General features: G+C 33.1%; 1 protein-coding gene and 1 long non-coding RNA gene across 2 annotated transcripts in view; both read right to left on the minus strand.

Moving 5' to 3' along the window:
* Window positions 1-14,575, minus strand: part of LOC123658064 — a 518,186-nt gene that overhangs the window by 291,393 nt on the left and 212,218 nt on the right. The window lies entirely within an intron of this gene.
* LOC123658072 lies at window positions 9,872-10,913 on the minus strand. The gene is made up of 2 exons (XR_006743818.1): window positions 10,781-10,913; window positions 9,872-10,694 (listed from the first exon to the last, which is right to left on the minus strand). It is a non-coding gene; the product is annotated as an uncharacterized LOC123658072 (long non-coding RNA).

The raw sequence follows: 14,575 nt of genomic DNA on the forward strand, positions 1-14,575 counted from the left end.
ACCTTTAAATGATAAAATATCGTACATAAATCGATAAAGACACGATAAAGTTTAGACATTTAGACAAAATTATTTAATATCTAGCTTAGCATAAATTTTGTTATAGATTACGTAAGACATAACGCTAGCAAGGTTTCAAGAAACTTCTGACTTAATTTAGTAAAACCTTGCTATATAACGAAACAATCATCCTAAAAACTCCATCAGTATCCAGACAGTATGACGGGATATCCGTCGTCGTCATATTATAAGTATTATAATATTATATACGTCATATTATAATATTATTTATTAAATGTTGTCATATTAATATGACGACATTTTTTTAAACAAGTTAAGAATAAGATTATTTCTTTGCTATAGACAATTATATTATAAACATTACAGATCTTAAAATAATCATATGCGTTGACAAGTTTTAAATTATACTCGTACAATAATAATATAAAACTTTCGTCGTGTTATTTATCACCATAATGTCATGTCATGCTTAGTCGATTCTAGGTATCATAAAAACGGGTCACACAAAATTCCATAATAAGAATTATTAACTACGTAAAGAAATGGAAACTTGCTTAATTATATGACGAATGTGTATGATTCCCAACGCTTGTTATCATTGTCTTGCCGAACATTCTCACCCTCGCGGGACATTTCCTGCTGATCCTCTTCGAACAGTACCAAGACGTAAGACCCTTAATATCTCTGTTGTTCGTCGAAAATGTATAGTTGTCAATTTTTAACAAAAACCGTCCACTAGGCAGAGGAACCATGTAAATATCTGCAAGAAATTAAATTTCTTAGTTATGTGTAAAAAGTAAGATTATTGGTAGATTTCGATAAATTTGAAATAAAAATGCAATACTGCAAAAGTGTGTTTTATATTCCACTAATTATTATTAAAAAATTTAACGACTTATGAACCATAAGAGGAGATAAAGTACGTAAATTCGTAGTCACTTTACAGTGCAGTCGAGAAAGTCAGTTAAGACGTAGAAATAAGGAATTATTTAATTTTTTCTTTCTCCTGTAAATTCGTCACTGTGTACTTAAGACATTGTTACCAATGTTGTTTAGGCGGTATAGCAGTATCAATGACGATATATTATTTAATACAGAGGAATACGTAAATACACCATAAACGTACGAAATTAATATTCAATGATTATGTTCTTCAGAAATTAAAACGATTTCGTCTTCTATTGTAGTAACAAAGGCCTTGCAGTTGGTCTCCTTCCTGAACCTACAGTACCATCGATTCCTAGCACGTTCCCTTCTTCTGCAGTAGTACACATTATTACCAATCGTCATCACCGTCTTACTTCGAAATAAACCTAAACAAACATGACATTTTATTAAAACTTTTCTGCATATAAATATGAACAACGCTGACGCGTTAAGCAAGAATAAAAGATTATTTGGCTCATTGTCACGCTATAACTGAGAAATCCTTAGTGATAAAATAAAAGTTGTGTGTGTCGTCTTAGATCCATTTTGCACTAAAAATGGAACAAATCAGGATTAGTGAGACTTAACACAAAGAGGAAAACAACATAAGCATATATAAAATGGAAATAAAGATCATAAGAAAAACTAGATATATAATAAAATGCGGTAAAAAAGCATATTTGCAGCGTTAAATTCGAATAGCTAAATACTAATGCAGCATAATAGCTAATGCAGCTACTAGTCTACCAGCACCTGAACGATGACGGCACTTTTATTTTGCATCGCGTCCGGTCCCTTTGCCGCGATGATCTTCTCAAGGGATGAAATAAATGTATATATATTTTTGAATTACATAGAAACAGTATATTTCATCGTTGGCTAGTATAAGGAAACAAAATAATATAATTACAAAACTCTCAGATTTTTTAAACAGAATTTTCTATTTTTGAGTTCGTTTTTATGACGATTTCTGAAATGTTAATGTTACAATAGGTAGCTTATTTACTATATCTTAATAAAACTTCAAAGAAAATATCTTTATATTCTGATTATAGCACAGAATATCACTCATCTAACAGGCCGGTCCAGTCTGACTTGCACAGACGGCAAATGTTACGACCGTATAAAAGTATTAAGCCTTGTTTATAACCTACGGTACGACCAGGTATGGTAGTAGTATTTATAATAAATCAGACATATTATTTACTCCAAATTGCATTTCCACTAAACCAAAAAATAGACAGACAGATTCACAAATATTATACGAGTTTTGAACAGTAGAATAAGTAAATCATATAAGAATTATAGTTTAAAGAAACTATTTAATATAAGAAATCTGTTTATCAATAAAAACGCTACAAAATATGATAGAAATCCGTGAAAACTCACAAATCACAATAACTATATAGTTCAGCTAATCTGATCATAAATCAATAGTTGAACGTCACAGTGTTAAGAAATACAATTGAAAACATCATCAAAAAAACTTCTTTAAAAATGCGGTTCCCTAACGTCAAATTTATTAATAAACTTATAACAAATTTTAACAATAAAACTAAACACAAAAAGCACACGTATCATCATAACTTTACATAAAAACCATCTTCTATGCAGTACTTCGTTGGGGGATGGTTGTGTTGGTCCGCGATCTCTATGATATCGTGGTCATCATTCAATTTCAACTTAGCGTTGCAACCTTTGGAGTGATTGGTGGAACAGTACCAGTCGGACAGATTCTTATGTTTGCAAGTCCTCTTAAGGTAGTACGAATAGTCGTCCAGTATTACGATCTCCTTGCCAGTGTGCCGAGACTTTACCACAGTCATTACTAAAAACAAGAAACTGATTAAACTATATGTACATATACAATTTGTCAAGAAGCCAATCTGTAGAAATAAAGCATCATATACAGAAGGGACTGCTGTAGCCGAATGAGCCGAGAGAGAGCATATCAAAGAGTCTGAGCAACAATGTAGTATCTTACAGCGCATACATTTATCGAATCTATAGTAACGTCACCTAGCTTATCAAAAGAGATTGACACCTCATTATTGTAATCAATTAGATAAAAACTATTGTCGACCACAGAGGTTGAATAACCATTTTCATAGAATACGTTACACAACAGAAGAAAAATGGCAAGTAGTCCATAATCGATCACGAATTTGATATATCTTGTTATTAGGTATTGTTTTAAAGATTTGTGCCATAGATGAAAGTTGTTCTGCTTATTACTTAGTTGGTTAGTAAATACAATTTTTCAATTTTGTGGCGTAATAAATCTTAAATGCGCACACTTGCCCCACATGATTCTACGTTTATTATCTACATTGAATACATATCCGATCCTGAAAAAAAAATAACTAAATCAATTTTAATAAACCACTTGAATATATACTAGTTTTTTAACAGTAAACGGTACTTCAGTTTTATTAAAAACGGCCAAAAAAATTTTGTAACTCTTTAATTTCCAAAAATACATTAATAACATTATGCCATACTTTAGGTAAATTAATGTTTTATACTCTCTACAACACATACTTAAATACCAATTCCTTAAAACGAAGTACATTAAGTGCTTAGTTTGAAAATTAAGAGATCATATAACAGCCTGTTGTCTGTTTATATAAAAATGTTAATGTTATAGTGGCTATATGTGATTAAAAAGATTCGGTAACTATTGTGGGCTATTGTAAAATGACTAGCTTACTAAATTACTTTGAATTCTGAAAGTTTAACATATCGTAGACTAAACGGTAAATAAAAAATGCGTGTATTGAATGTAAAGTATTTAGTGTTACATTCCATACAATAACTTATGTACCGGTCATTATATGCCTATATTTATACATAAATTATCGACTTATTTTCTATCACACTTATGTGTATATCTTTGGTTTATTGAGGCATCGTAATGTTTAGAAAGCGTAATAAAAGACTCAAATGTATTCAGACATTCCGTGCTTAATACATAGTTAAAGAAACCATTAACGTTACCAGCCGATAACGGAAGCCATAGAAAACTAGACTCACAGAGAAAAAAATAATTACTTAGTAAAACTGAAAAAGTTATAAATATTATTGTAACTGCATTACGGCATCAATTTATAGAAATTTCATTACAATACGTCAATTAACAGAAAAGAAATATATGCCAATATTAATAGTTTAGCAATATTTTAACAAAGAAGAAGATATTACAATCTTTAAAAAACAGCACAACCTCATTATTAAACATTTTGAAATTGAAACTTCAGTTATTTGATCATCTAAATATAGTTTTAAACATTTTACACTCACTATGAACACTTTCGATTATACGGGACTTATCGGGAGTTCATTTCATAAATCGTTACCGTACGGGCTTCGTCAGTGTGCAAGCACCTAAAAAAACGGAAAAGAAAGAGGGTAGATCGTTACGTCGCCCGTGAATATGGCATCTACAACGTTGACGAAATATCGGAAATTCCCAAATTACAATCGCGGTAAGTCCCACAGAATCTAAGTCTAAATACAGTAAATTTTTTAAATATAATTTTGATGAAATTCATACGTTTAGAAACGTTTTGTAAGAACATCAAATACATTTGTAAATAATATTAGGTAATATTGTTTTAAATACATAAGTCAAAAATATTAATTAATACTCTGTTTAACAGTCTACGTTCAATAATTTTATATCTTAAAGTTACGCAAATAATTATTCAGGTAAAAATGTAATAAAACTATTGAGGAACCATGTCAGTGTAAAAAGTAACCTTGTCTATAGAATTTTAACTTATTTATAAGATATACATACTATCATTGACTTAATTATAATAATAATAGTTTTGATACCTTTTCAGACTTTCTTTAGAATTTCAGAAAATAATGGTTGTGACTCTGTACGATGTAAGTTCATAGCGACACATAATTATAAACGTCATACAGGAAAGTTAATAGCGACCCAAATAAACGTCATACAGGATTGTGTGCTTTACCCGTGTTGTTTTTTTATATTTGAAATTTTATTATTAAATATAGCTGATCTCTATATTAACTTATTTGTGATTTTGATTGCTAGAATTGAAATTTTTAGGACTGAAAACAGTCGATAGGAGATTAAAATATCTACGAGTATACTAAAAATACAAAAGACGATCTTTTTTAAATACGAAAATACATACCGTCTTCGATAATAAAATTGGGTGGTTTATGAGTATGTATTAAGTACTTTTTCATCACCAGCCTCGTGCTATCATTGGTGACGATGAGCCTCGCGTTGCAGGGCGAGCCTCGCGTGCAACTCCACGTGTCTGTTCGCTGCATCTGCTTGTGCTTGTAAAATGTGAACCCGTTCACAATCGCCAGTTCTTTCCCCGTCTCCTTCAACACCCATTTAACTGAAAACAGTCGTGTTTAAAGCATACGTACTGTACTGGTTTGTTATGGTCATTGGCTATATTACATAATCACATTATCGTAAGGTGAGTTGATCAATTTTATAAATTAAGCTTAACAAGATGTTAGCAGGCATAATTTGAAAATTTCAAGCTACTCTGGTTCGGAAAATTGTCATACTGTCCAGTAAACAAACGAAATCGTCGCAAGTCAGTATCAGTGCATTAGTAACAATGTTAATAAACCTTAAACACGGTACCCGGTATATCTTACAATTATTATTATATTAATTAATTTGATTAATACGTGTTAGTGACAGTATAAGTTTGTACTAAATTTCCATTTTTACAAACTACAGGTTCAATAAAATATATATAAAAATATAAGCTTTATTTCACCGTACAATCGACTGGAAATCCTGTTGCGGTAGGACACTAAAAAGACAAGTCAATATTTAAAATTTATTTCTTGCAAAAATATAAGACATAGCCATTTAAAAAGCTTAAACTACCCACATCGATATTATTCAAGCGAAACAATAACAAAATGTATTCTCATAACACAATCACAATTTTACATATACGCCATCTTTAATTAAGAACATGGGTGGTTTATGATCATGTGTGAGGACCGGGTGAATGAACTCTTTCGTCTCATTGTCGAGTGTGAACTTAGCTTTACAATTCCCTCCTTTAGTACAGCACCAGTGGCTAGATTTCCTATTTTTAATCCTCAAGTAGTATGTATACTGGTTGATAATGGCCAGCGGTGTACCGTTTTTCTTCACAACCCACATAACTGCATAAAAATAATCGGTCAGAAAAGAAATGTTGGAACCATGTCAAATTAATTTATTGAGCAATTCAAAATGATGTACGGAGTAGAAAAGAAAAGAAAATTTTATTTGGGAAGTTATTAATTTTAATATAACCATATTAGCCCTTTTATTTTTATCTGATTTAACACTATTCGTTGAATCGCATTTTATCTCAAAAACTAAATGAAGCCTACATGCATATGCAAGGAAAAATCAACGCATTTACATTTTTTTTTTTTTTTCTAATATACATGATATTAACTATTAATTACCTACATTTCCATAATTTAAAATATAATTAATAACAAGAGATTCATCAAGGGTTATATCATCTACATTTATATTCGTTATAGTAGGCATATATACTTTTTTCATTTAAAATCATGTTCAAGTTTGTCAGATTCAAGTAACAATACGTATTTATTTGTTAGGCCTCAAAGATCTTTTCAGTAATCAATTCAAAAATGTTAACTGTGAATAAATGTGAAATGAATGAAAGTAATCAATGAAAAAAACTATGAAATACTTAATATTGAGTTCAGTTCTTATATTTAAAAAACAATTTTGCCGATGTCCTAAATTGAGTAAATTCTAGACAAATTAAATAATTTGAATGAAGCTTTAGAAAACGTAGAAAGAGACAAGAATTGAGTGGAGCGAGTTTATACATAATTATATAAACCTTAATGAATAAAATAATACTGTAGTTCTATATTTTCAAATACATACCATTATGTACAATAAATTTTGGTGGATTATGGTTATGATCAAGGATAGCATTCAACAAACCGCTCGAGTCGATCTTTAGAGTGAACTTGGCCCTACAATTGCCCCCTGCCGTACACCGCCAGCAAGTTGTCTTCCTGTTATTAAAACTACAGTAGAATGTGAATCCGTTCACGATCGCTAGCTGCACGCCCGTTTCTTTCCTCACCAAACGAACTAAAAATATGATATTATATCATGTCATTATAAAACTACTATGGTAGTGAAGACAACTTAACAATTTTTTTTTCGATGTTCTGCTCTATTAGACTCGGTCGATCAATCTATCTAGCCTGTAACAATAATTAAAAGATGCTTACTTACAAAAAGTGCTATATCTTCCCACCCCCTCCATTAATAATCCCCTCTACAATTAAGACAAATTCACGTTAATCTGCCAGTATGTGAAACTGAGTAATTGAAAGTCACGAGTAATAAAAATCTCTAGGTCCTTTGCGATCCGAGTTACATACAACAGTGAGTTTCATCGTGTACAGAGAATTCTTAATAAAACAGAATTAATAGAAGTTCTCGTCAACTTTATTATATTTTTTATAAGAGAATACTGTCGATATATTAATTAAAGATGATACTACAGATGTATGAATTAAATTTTCGTATAAACACCATTATCAACTACAAATTTTGGTGGGTCGTGGGTGTGTACCAAGAATGTTTTTCTGATATCGTATGTCTCCATTGATATACTAAAGTTAGCCTTACAATTTCCACCCTTCGTACATCGCCATGTACTGGTACCTCGCATATTGTTAAATTTACAATAGTACGTGTATCCGTTGATAATTGCAAGGCTCCCTCCTGTATCACGTTTCGTCACGAACTGAACTGAAAGTGTAAGCAAACCTTTTATTATAATATTCTAGAGTTTAACTGTTAAGATTGTTTACGCTTCACGCTTCAGCCTGTAATATCCCACTACTGGGTATAGGCGTCTTTCCTCATGTAGGGGAAGGATCAGAGCTTAATCCACCACGCTGATCCAATGAGAGTTGGCGGATGACCCTACTATGAGTAACGATCGCTATCAGGTGTAGATGATAACAACCGGGACCAACGGCTTAACGTGCTCTCTGACGCACGATGGGGAGACCCACAAAGACTGCACAAACACCCAGACCACGGCAAACACCTGTATGGCCAATACAAATGTTTGAAAGCTGCGGGGATCGAACCCGCAACCGGTAGCTAAGATTTTTTTAATTTAATTCAATATAAAAAAAATTAAAATATATGTTCACATACTCAATCAAGTTTTTAGCTAGATATTAAATAATATAATGAGCTCATTGAATGAACAAATGATCTAAGGTTTTAAAAGAATACTTGCAAGGTAGTGTTTATTAAAAACATATTCGTGTATTACATAAATGGAATCCAAATAAAGAAATGTGTTACGATTTACACATTTATTTATTTATTAATTTACACTTTTTGCACACCAACACAAAAGTAACATAAGTTTAACGAGATTAAAAAAAAATTAAGTTAAAAAAAAATTAACTAACAAAACATTTGATAATTATGTAAGCACTTTATTTATAAATACCTAGACACAAAAAACACAGTTAGTTTAAATAGTCCCATAATTTTTTTAAGAAATAATACTCTATGTAAAAAAAAATATTTCCTACGCAAATTTTATTATATTTGTATCGAAACAAGGAATCGATTGAACTGCAATTACAGTCGCAAGTTGCATCAATTTACATTCTGCAAGTCATTTAATATGACTTACTGTAGTCCAAATTCGATTCGACTCACGTAATAACAACGTTATTATGTCTATTATATGCTTTTTAACCGACTTCAAAAAAGGAGGAGGTTACTCAATTTGACCGTATATATATATATATGTTCGGGGATAACTTCGTCGTTTATGAACCGATACCCTTGAAAATCCACATAACTTTTTACTGGGTGTACCGATTTTGATGATTTTTAATATAATTGTTTTTTATTTTTATAAATCAGGAAAAGTTCTGACAATAACAAATGTTAAAAATATACAATTTGGCGTAATCGTCAGTATGTTATGGCTTACATTATACGTTGATTCGTTTTTATTTATCAGAAATTTTCATATAAACTCCATTACGAACAACGAAATGCGGCGGTTCATGAGTGTGTAACAGTTCCAGTTTTAAGACTTGGTTAAATTCATCGTGGTAAGTGAAGCGCGCTTTGCAGTTTCCGCCTTTAGTGCAGCGCCATGAACTGGTTCTCTTGCTCTTGATACCACAGTAGTACGTAAAACCGTTGATGATCGCCAACTTTGTACCCGTTGTCTTCGTCACCCAACGCACTGAAATATTATTTATTTTATAACACATCCGTTAAATTTAAATTGAAACTTGAAAATCTACGTATCGAGTTAAGACTCAACTGGACTTTTCAAAGTAGTTTTGTATCGTTATTAAGATATCCTCACTTTAAATGTAGCTGCCATTAATCGATTATAATAATACAATCGAAATAACTTTTTTATTTAAGCCAGATATCTACATTCAAAATACGATTTGCTTTACTCTTTTAGTTCATCACCATCACTAGCCTAATACAGTCCATTGCTGGACATAGGCCTCAACAAGTTCGCGCCAAAAATGGCGTAAACTCATGTGTTTTGCTCGTAGTCACCACGCTGAGCAGGCGGATTGGTGACCGCAGGGCAAGCTTTGTCGCACTGAAAACGCTACTTCAGCCTGTGTATTTCAAAGCCAGCAGTTGGATGGTTATCCCGCCATCGATCGGCTTTTTAAGTTGCAAGGTGCTAGTGGAACTGTATTATCCCTTAGTCACCTCTTACGACACCAAGGGGAAGAGAGGGGGTGACTATATTCTTACCACCGTAACCACACAGCATTTGTACTCTTTTAGTTGTTAGTGTGCATTACGAGTCGTTATTTAAATGTAGGAACTAGTCTTGAAAGAATGAAATATGTATTTATTTAAGTATTTATTTATTTTTTGGGAATGTTAACTTCCAGCTTTCTTACTTATTCTAAAATAATCGCTTCTTCACAAAGTCACTCTGTTAGTATGTGATACTGCCCTGGTCGAGCCAGCTGTGTCAACAAACAACGTCGCCGAAATGTCATGTGTTTAAAAATAATTACAAATATCTGACCATAGCCGAGTATTATCTGTACAAATATTTGTCATGAGCAAAATTCAATCAAGTATCACGAGAGCTGGCGCATTAGACAGCTGTAAAGACTGCGCCATCCGATCGTCAAAATCAATTGCGTTATGTTTTAATATGTTGTGTGTTATAATAATTATAATAATTATATTAATCATGTGTTAATTATAGATATGTTGTTTTGATATTGATATGTTGGTTTGATATGGTGACCGACGGAAGTTTATTTTTTATAAAATCTTAAATGATCTTACAAATATTATTTAAAGAAAATACAAAATATTAATTCCAAAATTGTATGATGAAAGTAATGAATTAGAAGGTTTAATTATATTAAAAAATAATTTGAAAACAATCAAATACACAGCATCTGTTAACGATTACATTGTTCCCTCATCCCCGCATTCCTTCGTATGCGGAACGTTTAGTATTAGGACATTGTAACTTTAATATCATATTGGTTAAATTATGTTGTTTTATTAAGTTCTTGAGACTTTTGTATCCTCTGCAACCGGCCTCCGCCCCAGTCACGAGCATTCCGGATGGTAGCAGCCATGGAGTTCAAAATGTCCTTGTCACTTAATTCGTTTCCCGAGTCGTTTTTAAAAAATTTCCGCATTACTTCTGTAATTTTTAATTTTATTTGAGTGACTAAGAATTACTTTCACCATTAAATTAGTCACATTAAAATAAAATAAAAAAACCTTTACCTTGTAAGCATTTATAAAAAGCGGTATCTTTAAATATCAATTTACTGTTTTCTCCCCTACCTAGCTTTGATGGAACATACATCAAAGCTAAATCTCGTGTAATATAGGATTTTATCATAGCCGTCATGTTTTTGTTGATGCTGTCTCTTTTGTTGATTAATTGTTGTAAACGTCTCATCTAAAAACAATATATTACAATATATAAGTTACACACATTAAAACAAGGTAACAGTTAATTTAAATTTAAGCTTTTTACTTACAACTTTATTACGATATTTGGGATCAGTATCGATCAGTTTATTGAAATCGTCAAAATCTTCTTTGGCTACAATTGGGAAATCGATCTGCTTGACCTCTTCGGTGTCATTGGCTTCAGTTGCTTTATTTTCAAAATCACTATTATTGCTATCGTCCTCATCAGAATAAATAGCACAACGGGAAGAACTTTGCTGTTTTATTTTATTTTTTATTTCTGTCACATCATTGTTAAGTTCCTTTATCAAAGCTGAGTTTTCAACAAGAGCTTTGTTTACTTCTCCAGCTAGTCTGCTAAGAGTTGTAAAGCATAATTGTGACATAACCTCAGCCACCTCATTGTCATCCGGTAATAAATCTGTTGAAAGAGCAGTTGTGTGTTATTTTCAATATCAACTAAAGTTTTAATTCATCGTTATAAATTTTTTTTTTATTTCAGTCTACAACATTTACTTTCTCACAATCATCAGTTGATACTTTAACTGTAGTTGATTATTTTTGGTTCTTTTTGATGCATTAGTTTAAGCTTTTATGTGCGCAAAACCAATGCAAACTACGCTAACGGTATCTCTTATACTTTCGATTTGTATTGAGACATAAAAATCGTGAGCTTAGCAAGCCGGCAGAGTAAAACTTAATACAACGCTTTCGAATTTCAGTTCAAATCTGACTTATATCTTGCTCAGGTATATCCGATGAGGAAATAAAATAGTCAAAATTTAGCAATTTATTTACTATCTACGACGGTGTTCAAAGAAACATAATGGTCATGCAGAAGCACAAAATAAATATACAGCAAAGAATAATCATAAATATGATATAATCATAATACAGAAATAATGGTGACTATTGGAAAAACGCATGAGTTCACGCCTTTTTTGGCGTGAACTTGTGAAGGCCTATGTCCAATAGTGGACTGCGAAAGGCTACTGTGATGATGATGTGAAAGAATAATCATTAATAAGCAAGAAACAAAGAATGCCGTAAGAAAGTCTAGATATATGTGTACAAAGAGCATAATGGGTGAGTTTATTTAAACTAGTACAGGAAAAAAAAGTTCTATTCAATTAAAAGAAAAGGATACCGACTCTTTCTCCATACAAACGTAGTCACCTTTGTACACCATATTTTTGTACCCTAAAACCATTAACTGCCATGACCATGCCATGACCATGTCTTCATCATCATCATCATCATTACAGCCTTATACAGTCCACTGCTGGACATAGGCCTCCACAAGTTTACGCCAAAAATAACGTGAACTCATGTGTTTTGCCCATAGTCACCACGCTGGGCAGGCGGGTTGGTGACCGCAGTACTTACTGGCTTTGTCACACCGAAGACGCTGCTGCCCGTCTTCGGCCTGTGTATTTCAAAACCAGCAGTTGGATAGTTATCCCGCCATCGGTCGGCTTCTTAAGTTCCAAGATGGTTGTGGAACCTTGTTATCCCTTAGTCGCCTCTTACGACACCCACGGGAAGAGAGGGGGTGGCTAAATTCTTTAGTGCCGTAGCCACACAGCACGACCATGTCTTATTATTAATAAATTAAAGGGTATTAAGGGTAAGGGTATGATGAGTATGAGTCTTCAAAAACTAGAAAATTTGCCAAATTTTTTATACATTTTCAAACACACATTTAAAAAAATTACGCATATTTACAAAAAAAAAAAAAACGAGAACATAGAGACATAGCTGAAGGTTTTTTTTTTTTTAGTTAGCAGCACACGCGAGCGGACTGTCTAGCGTGGAGTGAAGAGCGCGCTGTCTTATTGGCAGTTGTTGGGTTGGATCTCTCGCTGTCGGCTTTAATAAGGACTATGATTGACAGTGAGGAATTCCAATTCCATTATGCTGCAGAAGGAAGCGGCAGAACGGGAGCGAGAACAAGATCTAAACTTACTCTCAATTCATCGCGGAAGGCGTAGTCGGCGATACAAGGCCTATCTGGCCAATCTGCCGCCGTAACGCCGGACCAACGGGCGACAGATCGGGGCATGTATCGTCCTCATTGCACGGTCCTGAGGAGGGAGGCGACCTTTGTGTTCGAGGGAGCCTCTCAGGAGTTACGAATCGCGTCGAGCATTTAAGGCAACCGCTAGCGGTATCGCGGAAGTGCAACTGCGTCCCCGTGATCCCGCCCAGGCGTATCGAAGGAACACCCCAGAGGTTTTAGTCCTTGTGACTCGGACATACCCTCCAGCTCCACCCGGCTGTAGGCATTCGTTAGGGATTTCCTCTGGGTAAAAAAAAGGTTTTTTCGTCTTCGCAATGGTTTTAATAATACATCACTGACTTGCGCAATGACACGCTACGTAGCTGCACCACACTACACAGCCACTATCTTAGTTCTAACAGTATCTACTATTATAAACTTTCATATAAATTCCATTGCGAATAATAAACTGCGGTGGTTCGTGATCATGCAACATTTCTAGTTTTAAAACTTTGTTAGATTCATTGTGGAGAGTGAAGCGTGCTTTGCAATTTCTGCCCTTCGTGCAGCGCCATGCGCTCGTCGTTTTGCTCTTGATGCTACAGTAGTACGTGAAGCCGTTGATGATCGCTAACTTAGAGCCAGATGCTTTTTTCACCCAATACACTGAAATAATACTTTATTTATTTATTTTATGTTGCTATCATATAACTTGTATTATAAACGTACTTTACTTAAGATCAGATAATAATTTTGTTATAACAAGTTAGCCAAAATAATAATTATAACATAATACAAATATTCATAGTCAGCCATCTACTTTTTGCACTGACCTGAAATCTTTTAAAGGACAACATGCACAGTCGAGCATAGATTTATGTTCAGTCTTCGTCGATTCCAAGCTTTTATAGAAATACTTTCTTTTTACAAAATGAGTTTAATTAATCACTATGAGAGCTTGTAACAAAATAAATTTACACCTTGATATAAAAAAGAACAACATAACTTAAGTATACTTAAATAACTGACTACATAATAGATTTTTTGATTCCACTAAATTGAATTAAACTTAGAACAATCTTTATTTCTGGTAAAAACATTTCGTACATCTACAATCATTAGAGTTTATTTGGTCGCAAGTTTGAATGATCTTATGTTTAGATCTACTGCACCATCCTTGTGACGTTTTTGAGGTTTAAAAAATCGTAACGCTGCATCGCACGCCACGGAACAGTAAACTTAAAACAACGTGGCTAAAATTTCACGAGTCACCTAGAATTTTTATATAAATCTAGAATGTCATATTTTTATATAAACCTAAGAGTTTATATTTTTATATAAACCCCGTCGCGTATTACATAACTCGAGGGTAGATGTCCATGGTACAGATTCTTCCGTATGATTTCAAGGTCCTGAGTGCTGGTAAATCTTGCTTTACAGATGGGACCTCTCGTACATCTCCACGTTGCTGTGGTCGCAGTCGTATGGGCGCAGTAGAAAGAATAGCCTCCAATTATGGTCAGTTGTCTACCAGAACTGTTTCTTACCAATTGCACTATAAACAAAATAAAATCAAAAATATAATAATGTACAAAAGTCGATGC

This window comes from Melitaea cinxia, chromosome 11 (genome assembly GCF_905220565.1).
Source record: "Melitaea cinxia chromosome 11, ilMelCinx1.1, whole genome shotgun sequence".
NCBI lineage: Eukaryota > Metazoa > Arthropoda > Insecta > Lepidoptera > Nymphalidae > Melitaea > Melitaea cinxia.